The following is an 11,428-nucleotide window of genomic DNA, read 5'->3' as shown; positions in this document are numbered from 1 at the left end:
TAGAAGGACATCCATTTTATCTTGTTATAGATTTTATTTAAGCTGATGGATAACCAAGGTGGTTTATTTTTAAATTTCACGTTATATTTGGCTGTAGTAGGGATGGCAAGGTGTAGGCCCTATGTGGCAATAGAACGCTTCTGTATAAACAGCAGCTGTGCCCGTTTCAGGTCTGGTGATGTTACAAATGAATTTGAACAACTGGTCATCCAGATTGAGGAGATTTGTCCACTAAAATTATTAAATGAAAGTTAATGAGTGTGGGGTTCTACAAATTTTGAAAGAGAAGATTACAAGCTTATATTCAGTCTTAACTGGGGCCAGAGAAACATGAGCAGTGGTACATGTAGTGGCTATATTAGGTAAAACTAGGTAAAGAATATTATATCCTCTTGTTGGTTAATTAATTATTTGTTCCATGAAGTTTTATTTATTAAACGCAAAAAACCCTGTGCAGAACCAGTTTTGGAAGTCTATGTGCACCAGTTTATAAGGGGTGGTAGAAATCTCCTATTATAAAGGCATTTTTGGTATCACGGAGTTCTTCAAGTACCATTACATACCTTATGTGGTCATGGGGGGAGGTATGAAGGGTGTCCTGTAGCAGATCATAAAATTAGAAGTTATGTACCTACCATAACGTTCCATGTTAGTTGTCTTCTCTCGCCTTCTTTCTTGCTGGATGGTTCGGAGCCGATCCTCGGCTCCGACTCGGCACTTGCTTTAGCTTAGGAACTCCTTTTACCAGCTCGAGGCAACCCTATATCCCATGATGCAAGGCGGAACTACCTCAGATCTCGTTTGGTAGCTAACCTACCCTGCTAAAGACTATCCTAACAATTAGGAACACAAGTTCCTAATAGAAGTCCTCATATGAAGGCTCAGGAGGAAAACAACCTAATAGGAACTCTTCAAGATCTGTCCAGGCCAGGGGGAAGGAGGGAGGGATGCAAGAAAGAAGGCGAGAGAAGACAACTAACATGGAACGTTATGGTAGGTACATAACTTCTAAATGTTAAGTTGTCAATCTCGCCTTCATTCTTGCTGGATGGGCCGCGTCCCTAGCACCTGTATCCCGGGTGGCTCAATGGAACAGACTCTTGAGAACTGTGGAACCAAAACTGGCCCTATCTCTGGAGGCCAAGTCCAACTTGTAATGAGAGACAAAGGTATGAGGCATAGCCCAAGTAGCTGCTGCACAAATGGTATCAATGGGTAGTCTATCCTGAAAAGCTGCAGAAGTGGATAGACTCCTGGTTGAGTGTGCTTTTGGTTTAGAAGATAGCTGTTTGCCTCTGAGAGAGTACATATAGGAAATGGTGGAAGTCAACCATCTGGATAAGGTCACTTTAGAAACTGGAAGACCTATCCTGTTTTCTGCATAGGAGACAAATAATTGGTCCGATTTTCTGAATTGTTTAGTTCTATGCAAATAATACCTGAGCTGACGATGGACATCCAAAAAATGCAGTTTCTGTTCAGCTCTGTCGGAATAGTTTGGGAAAAAGACTGGTAGATCTATAGATTGGTTAATATTGGTCTGAGACACGACTTTGGGGAGAAAGGAAGGGTTAGTTCTTAATGATACCCTGTCCTTATGAAAAAACAAATAAGGGGGACGAATGCAGAGAGCTTGAATCTCGGAAACCCTTCTTGCAGAAGTGACAGCCAGTAAAAATATAGTTTTCCAGGTCAATAACTTCAAGGAACATGAAGCAGACGGTTCGAAGGGAGGTAGTATCAAGGATGCCAACATTAAGTTTAGATCCCATTGCGGAGGAGGATGCTTTATAGGTGGTTTTAGGAGAAAAACTCCTCTCAGAAAGGCCTTGCATAATCTATGAGACATAATGTTATTGTCATGCAAGCCAACATGATACTTGGAAATAGCAGCCAGTTGTACTTTGACTGTAGATGAAGAGGATCCTGAATGAAAAACCTCCGCCAGGAAATCTAAAACAGAATGTACAGGAGCAGTAAAGGGATCAATATTTCTGGAATTTGCCCAAATAGAAAAACGTCGCCACTTGCTAGCATAAACAGTCCTAGTGGATGACTTCAAAGAAGACACTAAAATGTCTCTGACTGAGTCAGAAATCATCGGTAGCCTGGCTACGGAAGGAAGTGGAGCAACCAAGCAGTGAGGTTGAGAGAATGAATGGCCTGGTGCTGCTGACCCGACTGGTGGATCAAGAGATCCGGAACTGGGTCCAGATGCCAGGGCTGCACCAGAAGGTGACGATGCAGAGACGGAAACCAAATTTGTCGAGGCCAATATGGGGCAATGAGGATCAACTTGGCTCTCAAAACGGTGGCTTTCTGAATGACTTGTGGAATCAAGGGAAAGGGGAAAAGCATAGAAGTCCCCGGGGCCAATCCTGGGTTAGAGAGTCTCTCAGGGGTTGGCCTGGAAGGGGAAAGAGAGTGAAAAAAATCGGGGCACTTGTTGTTTTGAGGAGTAGCAAAAAGATCGCAACAAGGAGTGCCCCACTTCAGAAATATCTGATCCACTACAGATTGATTGAGAGACCACTCGTGAGGCATCAGAATGGATCTGCTCAGCCTGTCCGCCAATAGGTTGGACCTGCCGGGGATGTGCATTGCTATCAGAAACCGCTGAGAAGAGATTGCCCATTGCCAAAGTCTGAGAGCTTCTCGACATAACGGATAGGACCTGGTCCCGCCCTGTTTGTTGATGTACCAGACTACGGACATGTTGTCCGTTTGTACTGCAACAGTCCCCGTGGGAAGAAAGTCGTTGAGGGCTTGCAACGTTAAAAGCACTGCTCTCATCTCCAGGACATTTATGTGCAGATGGTATTCTATGGGTTGCCATGTCCCGTGGACCATCCTGCCCTGATAATGCCCCCCCCCCACCCGATCAGAGAGGCATCCGTAGTGACTGTGGCAACTGGAGGAGGGGGAATAAAGGGTCGGCCCTGATGAAGAAGAGGGGAAGATATCCACCAGTTCAGATGAGCTCTGCGCGACTGTGTGACTAAGATTTCGTGCCTCATCGGAAGACTGTGGTACGACCACTGCGTGAATAGCATCCACTGCAGAAGACGCATGTGGAAGCGAGCCAGTGGTAGAAGAACAATGGCCGCAGCCATCAGACCTAGAACCTTCAGTATAAATCTGGCTTTGATCTTGTTGCTTTGCAATAGAATCCGAACAAATTTTTGGATGTCCAGAATTCTTTGATCTGTTAGTCTGGCTAACATTTTGACTGTGTTTAATTCTGCGCCTATAAAGGTGATAGATTGGCAAGGCAGCAGAGAAGATTTTTCGAAATTTACTGAAATTCCCAAACTCCTGCAAAGCTGAAGAGTGTAGTCTCTGGACTGAAGAAGCTGACACTTGGTGGTGGCGGAGAGGAGCCAGTCGTCCAAATAAGGAAACACCTGGAATCCTTGACGTCTCAGATGAGCTGTGACCACTGCCATGCATTTGGTAAACACTCTGGGGGCTGAAGGGAGGCCAAAGGGCAGGGCTCTGAATTGGTAATGACTGGTCCCTAGCCGAAAGCGGAGAAACCTTCTGGAGCGTCTGTGAATCTTTATGTGATAGTACGCATCCTGAAGGTCTATAGAGCACATCCAGTTGTCCTTGCCCAGAAAGGGCAGAATGGACTGAAGCGTGACCATCCGAATCTTGCCTTCTTGACAAATCTGTTTAGATTGCTCAGGTCTAATATTGGTCTCCAATCTCCCGTCCTTTTGGGGACCAAAAAGAATCTCGAGTAGACGCCGGATCCTACCTGGTCTGCCGGCACAGTCTGGACGGCTCTTTTTTCTAGGAGCTTTGAAACCTCCTGTTCTGCCAAATCCCTTTGACCGGGTGAGATGTCTGGAAGGGATTGTTGAGGTATGGGAAACCTTTCGAAGGAGATTTTGTAACCCTCGGATATGATCGACTGTACCCACATCTCTTGTGATAGGATTGCCAGGCTACCGGGTACAGTGAAATCCTTCCCCCGACTGCCTCCAAGGGTGGACAGTCAGGCAACACCTCAGGGATGCTGAAAGGGCTTCTCAGGAAGAGACTCCCTGTTGCCCTGGATCTGAGGAACCCCCCTGCCTCTAGGGCGGCGTCTATTATTGTTACCCCCTCTGCCTCTGGGGGTAAACTGACCACGTGCGTCCGGTGTAGCTCCTTGGGCTTTACGGAACCACATCTTCCCCCCCTTCTGACCCTTGGGATATGGTCTAGAAGGAGTGGAAAATTGGACTCCAACGGCAGAAAGAGTTTTACCGTCCTGCTCACACCTGGTCAAGGTATCCTTCACCTGAGGTCCAAACAAAGCCGAACCATCAAAGGGGGTATTAGTGAAGGACGCCTTAAAGGGGTACTCAAAATTACAAAGCCGCATCCAGGCTTGGCGTCTAAGAGCAACTCCTGTGCCTGCGGCCCTGCTCGCTCCATCGGCCGCATAGGATATGAGCCGCATGGAGGAGTTAGATATGGAATTCAGGATTGCAAGCTGCGAGGCAATCTTTTCTTGAGCCCCAGCAGCAGAAGGATCCTGGACTACTTCACCCAGTTCCTTGAGAATATCTCGTTGAAGCCTGGTGAAGTGACAAAGATAATTCAGCGAGCGTTATAGCAAAGGTCGCTGAAGAAAACATCCGCTTTCCATACCTGTCCATGGTCCTAGAATCCTTGTTAGGAGGATGGACAGGTACTGAAGGATCCGCCAGTTCCTTCTTAGTGGCCGCCGCCACCACCATAGCATCCACAGAGACACCCTTGGAAAGGAACTGCTTGTCCGAAGGGGCCGTGATGAATTTGGATGGTCTCCTGGGGACAGGTTCCACAGAATCTGGAGCGCCCGCCTTCCGAGCCACTACCTGCATAAGTGGGTCGAAAGGCGGAGACACCCAGGAGGTGGAGGGTCGGGATCCAAAAGCCTCCAGGTATACCGACTCATCCTCGGAGGGGTCAATGGAGGACCAATTCCCCCTCTGTTTGAGGAGCTCAAGGATGTCTGAAAAGGAGACATCCTCAGAGGGGGACCGCGGGGAACCCTCCGACTCATCTATGTCGGTATCAGATGTAGTAGACTCAGGGGAGTCTGTGTGTTTCCTCTTACACGTCCTCTTCCTAGGGGGTTCCCCTGCAGGATCAGGAGAAACCTCGGAAGAGGAGGAAATTCCCAGTGGGGAAACCTGGGGCGATGGATCCCTGGGCCTGAGAGCAAGAGGCTGGCAAGAGGCGTCTGCAGGCACTGATGAGGGAGGAGCTAGAGGGATGGACCGTTGACCAGGCTCAGAGGCCAGGACACTCCTCATCACCTCAAAGGCTCCCCTCCCCGGGAGGCCGGAATATCCCCGCTCCGAGGAAACAGGAATTCCCGGCTCCAATGAGAGGGAAGGCTCCGAGGCCGATGTCGGCGCCGAGCTTACCAAAGCCGAAGCCCGAGAGGGAGAGCGGGGTCGGACAAGGGTCCGATGCCACTAGCCCCCTCGGAGCCGACAGTGGAAACCCGATGACCGGATCCCTCCAAGGAAGGCCTCAAGGAGGAGATCAGAGCCGAGGACGACGGAGCCGAAGGATGTATCGGCTCCAGCATCGAAACAGTCGCTGTCCCGAGAAGCTCCGGCTCCGAACTCTGGTGTAGAGTCGGAGGAGGAAGTTCAAGGGGTGAGGCTATAGCCGAAGTCTGTTGAGACGGGCTATGGAGCATTTGGGCCAGTGCCTGAGACTTCAACAGCCTGCTTACCACCCTCTCTAAGTCGTGGTCAGACAGCCTGGAAGATCTCGAAGATCGGCTCCGATGGCTCCGCTCCGACAAAAGAGGAGACCCCGGAGCCGAGTGGATACTCAGTAAAGAAGGGGACCGAGACCTCTTTCGGGACGAAGCCATCGGAGCCGAAGTCCCCTGAACTCCAGATGGAGCCGAAGGTTTCTCGGCTCCGATGCTGGATAAGGTGTCGGCTCCAGCCGGAGCCGACAAGGCCACAGTAGACAAGGTATCAGAGCCAGCCGGCGCCGAACCTACTACTTTAATGGTAGATGCATCGGTTCCAGCCGGAGCCGGAGCCACCGGAGGAGGCTTGGATACTGAAGCCTGAGCCTTCGGTGGCTTGGAAGGTTTCCCAGACTCTGCTTTAGAGGGAGAACCTTCTGGCTTAAGTAAGCCACAGAGGATAAGTTTATTCCGCCTTTCCTGCAGGACTCTCTGGCTAAAAGAGTGACACAAAGCACAGGAGTCCTGCAGGTGCACAGGCCCCAGGCAATAAACACAAGAAGTGTGACCGTCTGTCAGAGACATTTTCTGACAGCACGAGTCACACTTCTTGAAGCCTGAGACCTTGCCTTCCCTAGACATAACCTAGGAGGAAGTAACACACACAAACCCCAACAAACACACAAAATTAATCCCCTACACACAACACACAGGAAGGGATTAACCAAAGGGGTTTTAGGCCTAACTAAAACTTTACACTAAAGATTATAAAGTTATAAATTTTTGAAAACAAGGGGATAGGGTGGGCTGTAACTGACTACAGACTATACTATGAATAAAAAGGGGAAATTAAAACCCTAACTAAGCTTTTCTGATTTTACCAAGAAAATCACTTACCTCAGCTGGCAAAGGAGACCTCTTTCGCTAAGCGGCAAACGAGATCTGGGGTAGTTCCGCCTTGCATCATGGGATATAGGGTTGCCTCGAGCTGGTAAAAGGAGTTCCTAAGCTAAAGCAAGTGCCGCGTCGGAGCCGAGGATCGGCTCCGAACCATCCAGCAAGAATGAAGGCGAGATTGACAACTTAACATCAAAAAGTCTGTCAGTTTGCCTTGCTCATTGTAAATCAGAGTTCAATTAGTGGGCCTCTGTGACTCTGTCTCAAGGTGATGTGGTCCTTAACACTACCACAGTTTCCATCAGGTCTTAATGCATAGAAGGCACAAAACACTGGTATGGAGGGGTGCTGTCTTTACATTGAAACCAGTTCTTAGTAACAACATGGACAAGTATATGCTTTTTATTTTACTTTTATTATTTTTTACTTTCATTTGTTGACTGGAGTAGGTGGGCTGGTTCAAACTGGACCCATTTCAGCCACAGCCCAAGAGTTACATAACATAAGTTTATAAAATAGAAACTGAAGCAATATAGTATAGATTGCAGTTGCACGTACATAGTGTAGAAGATGATATTTTTCCATATGTACAAACAGTACGGTACAAAATGATTCAAAATAAAAAAACACACACATCATATGATCAACATTAATTTCATCGAGACTAAACACCTAAAACCCATTTGATCGAAACTCATAACATCGACACATAAAATTAATAGCATTATGCCCTTTTCCCGACTGTAGCGCAATCCTGGAGTTAGAATATATAGTTGGGGGGTGTGGGGGTGTAGCCTCCTGCAAAATTTAGATAACTCTTGTTGTCTGGAAAGAGTTGGTCATATCAGTTATAAGTATCTATGTGTATCTTTGAAATGTATGAAGTATGTGGGGGGGCTGTACCCCCCTAACTATATATACTTACTCCAGGATCGTGCTACAGTGGGGAAAAGGGCATAATGCTTTTAATTTCATAAACCAAGTAAAAGCCAGCAAAGGTACAAAAAAGAACTATAAAGTCCAAACAAGTACCCTTTGATTTTATAAACCTTGGAAGCTGCTTGTGTGAATTAAACTTGGATTTTTGCATCAAAGAACAACGGATTGCTGTATTTTCCTGTCAAGGGTACTTGTTTGGAGCTTTTAATTTCATGTGTCGATGTTATGAGTTTCGACCAAATGGGTTTTAGGTGTTTTGGTCTCGGTGAAATGAAAGTCGGTCAAATGAACTGTTGATCATATGAAGTAGACCAAAGTAAACAGAGATTGCTTTTTATTTGTTGTATTTTGCATTACTTTATTGCCTTTTTCTATTTTGAATACTGTGGTTTATTTTCTTTACCTTGTGTTTTACTTGTATTCTGCTTTTAACTGCACATTAAAACTTGAAGAGAGACCACAGCCCTGTCTCTTGTGAGTCAGGCAGAAATAATTTTTCCCACACTCCCAGCCAGTTACTGTAGTGTTCTTAAACACCACTGTCTTTCTAGTTGCCTTTCCCTTATGTTAATTTGACCATATATATATAATTTCCTCTCTGCTTTTACTGGCTTGTGTGAGTAAGCATAAAATTATAATTTTGTGAAATCACTCCCCTTCAACTATTTAAATTTATTGTCCTACTACTGTATCCCATAGTACCAGAATACAAAAGTGACCACCCCCTTTCAATCTATCTTGCGGTTTTAAAAATAGTGACTCTCCACTAAAACTTTACTTTTTAGACAGGTAAATCTTAAGTTACCTACTTTCACATCTAATTCCTCTAGTGCACACTGCAGTGTTTAGGATAAACCATTTTTAATCTTACCTTTAAGCATCTATTGCATGACCACCAGTTATAGGAGAGCCCACATTCTGCCTCTCAGTAGTCATCTTGGGATTAGTGCTTCTGTTTTCTCCTGGTGAGAGAAGGAGTGCAGTTACATTATTTCCTGGAGACTCCCGATCACTAGAAAGCTTAATAACTGCTTTATAGGTGACAGCTTGGAATCTGTGCTTATATTCGAATCCTGGTGAGAGTAGGAACAGAGTGCATTGATTCCTGACTCTTTCTGGTTGGAGTCCCTGTGACCAGCACTTGCTCTAAAACCTGCTGGAAAGCACTAAGAAGCCTTAAACTGATACAAGCACACAACTCTCCTTGTTAATAATGAAAACACTAAACAGCCTATAATTGCAAAGTACCTTGCAAAGGTAAGGGAAAAAGTACAGTTGTGTACACTTACCATAAATGTAGATGTTCAAGTGTATTCACTGTTGCAGTCACCACATTTGGGGTTATCGGCTTGCAATAGCACTCAGTCGGCATGATTAACAAAGTCTTGGGTCCTGCGTCGGTTGCTGTCCCTTCTTCCATTATGTCAGGACGTCAGGGGTATAAAACACGCAGCCGACACCATTACATGGGGTTTGGAGGGTGGCTTAATGGCTAAGGTGTTTGCCTTACAAACACAAGGTGCAGGGTTTGAGTCTCACAAGGGATAATGGGCTAGGCTTAAAATGGCTCGCAAGGGCAGTTAGCTTAGTACTAAAAACTATGAATCTATGAACAGCAATTTTTCTTGCCCCAGATGTCAGGTGCCCCCCCTAATGGGAAGCAATTAAATCTATAAATATACAAGGTTATACCTCCAACAAAAAAGCAAATACACCAAAAAGCTTTTGAGCATAGTAAAGGAGAGTAGAGGTATAGCCAAAAGAAGTAAGGGGGCTGGAGGGAGGGTAACCAGGACTAAGTGTACACAATTGTACTATGTTCTTCGTGTTTCACTGCTGCAGTCATCACATTTGGGTAGATTCCCAAAGCTAAGGATGGGAGGAGGAATTTAGATAGCATTAGGACCAGCTATAAGACCCTGCAAGACTGCAGTGGCAAAGCCAGCTCTGGATTTAAAGAAAATTGGCAGATGGTAATGCTTGGTGAAAGTATGTACAGAACTCAAAGTAGCAGCTTCTAGGATGTCCCTGATAGGGACGCCTCTGAGAAAGGCTGTAGAGATAGATGCAGCCCTGGTTGAGTGGGGTCTAATCCTCTGTGGGAGAGGTTTTCCATGGTGCTTGTAGCAGAAATGAATGTAATAGCCTATCCATTTGGAAATGGTTTGCTTTGAAATAGCCTACCCCTCTGCCCCTGCAGCAAATGCCACCAGCAGTTGGTCAGATTTCTTTTGAGATTTAGTCCTGTCCAAGTAGAATCTAAGTTGTCTGTGCACAAAGGAGTGCAGTATTCGTTCCCCTTTGGTCTGTGGATTAGGAAAGAATGTTGGCAAATGAATGGACTGATTGTGGGCCACACTGGATACCACCTTGGGCATGAAGAAGGGATTGGTCCTGAGAGACACCCTGTCCGCATGAAAGATGATGAAAGGCTCCACTGCCATGAGGGCCTGTAATTCAGATACCCTTCTTGCTGAAGTGATTGCTAAAAGGAAAGCTGTTTTCCAATATAGGAATTTTAAGTCTGCAGTAGCAGATGGCTGGAAAGGAGGAAGAGTGAGTTTTTCCAATACAAAGTTAAGGTTCCAGGCTGGAGTTGGAGCTCTCCTGGGTGTGGTCGTAAATTAGTGGCCCCTCTGAGGAACTGCTTGAGGAGTGGATGAGTGAAGAGGAGAGGTTCTGTGCTATAATGAGCTGAAATGGCTGAGGCCTGAATTTTAATGGAGGAGAAAGACAGGCCCTTGTGAAGCATTTCACTTAAGTATTGTAAAATCTGAGGTAAACTGGGCACTGCTGTGCTCATCCCTTGAGAATGGTTCCAGGCACATAATCTTTTCTATTTTTCACCATAAGATTTTCTAGTACTAGGTCTCCTTGCCTCTAAAATGATATCTATCACTGGTTTACTGAGTGATGGTAAAAGAGAGATTAGGTAATCAGCCAGGCTGCTAGGTTCAGTGTTTGAAGCTGAGGGTGCAGGATCTGGTTCTCCTGCTGAGACAATAGGGTAGGAGTCTGAGGCAGGTGTCATGGGGCCAACAGTGACACAGTGCGCAAGAGGGGATACCAGTGTTGGTGTGGCCAGTCTGGTGCAATCAAAATCGTCCTTGGTTTGTCTTGTTTGATCTTTAGTAGTACTTTGGAGAGCAGAGGCAGAGGAGGAAAGGCTTAAACTGATAGGTTTTTCCAGCTGAAGGACAGAGCATCCACTTTCCAAGCTTGTTTGTGGGGAGACCTTGTGCAAAATTTGTCCAATTGATAGTTCTGGGGGGAGGCAAACAGGTCTATATCTGGGCTCCCCCATTTGCTTGTCAACACGTTGAAAATCCTTGGTTCCAGTTTCCACTCGTGTGGGTCCATGAGGTTTCTGCTTAGTTCGTCTGCCAGTGTATTTAGTTTTCCTGGCAGAAATTGAGCTTGTAGATGCACTTGGTAGCTCAGGGCTGTGTTCCACAATGCCATGGCTAGTCTGCAGAGGGGGTAATAATGTGTACCTCCCTGCTTGTTTATGTACCACATAACATTGGTGTTGTCCGTCTTTACCATTAATTGTCCTGGACGAATGTGGTCCTTGAAGGATGTCGGAGCCTTCTGTACAGCTAACATTTCTTTTTGATTGATATGCAGGTGCATTTGACTTGGGTTCCATTTGCCCTGAATGCACTTCCCTGCCAGGTGAGCCCCCCATGCATAGTCTGATGCGTCTGTTCTTAGGGTTTGGGCGGCAGGGGGTAATGTGAATGGTAGTCCCTTGTTTTGGTGGCAGGCCTCTGCCCACCAAAGAAACTCTAAGCGTAGGCAAGGTATGATAAAAATTATTGCTTCTAGATCCTGAGAATGCTGACACCATAGGCTTTTTAGGTACCATTGTAGTTTCCTCATATGCAGTCTTGCATATGGAAT

At 46.1% G+C, this 11,428-nt stretch overlaps 1 protein-coding gene across 1 annotated transcript in view; it reads right to left on the bottom strand.

The window, feature by feature from the left end:
- The window catches only part of KIF6 (kinesin family member 6), a 4,303,753-nt gene that overhangs the window by 2,605,012 nt on the left and 1,687,313 nt on the right, over positions 1-11,428 (bottom strand). The window lies entirely within an intron of this gene.

The sequence above is a fragment of the Protopterus annectens genome, chromosome 1.part1, assembly GCF_019279795.1.
Source record: "Protopterus annectens isolate FY-2018-M chromosome 1.part1, PAN1.0, whole genome shotgun sequence".
Classification (NCBI taxonomy): domain Eukaryota; kingdom Metazoa; phylum Chordata; order Ceratodontiformes; family Protopteridae; genus Protopterus; species Protopterus annectens.
This window is presented reverse-complemented; position numbering and strand designations above follow the sequence as displayed.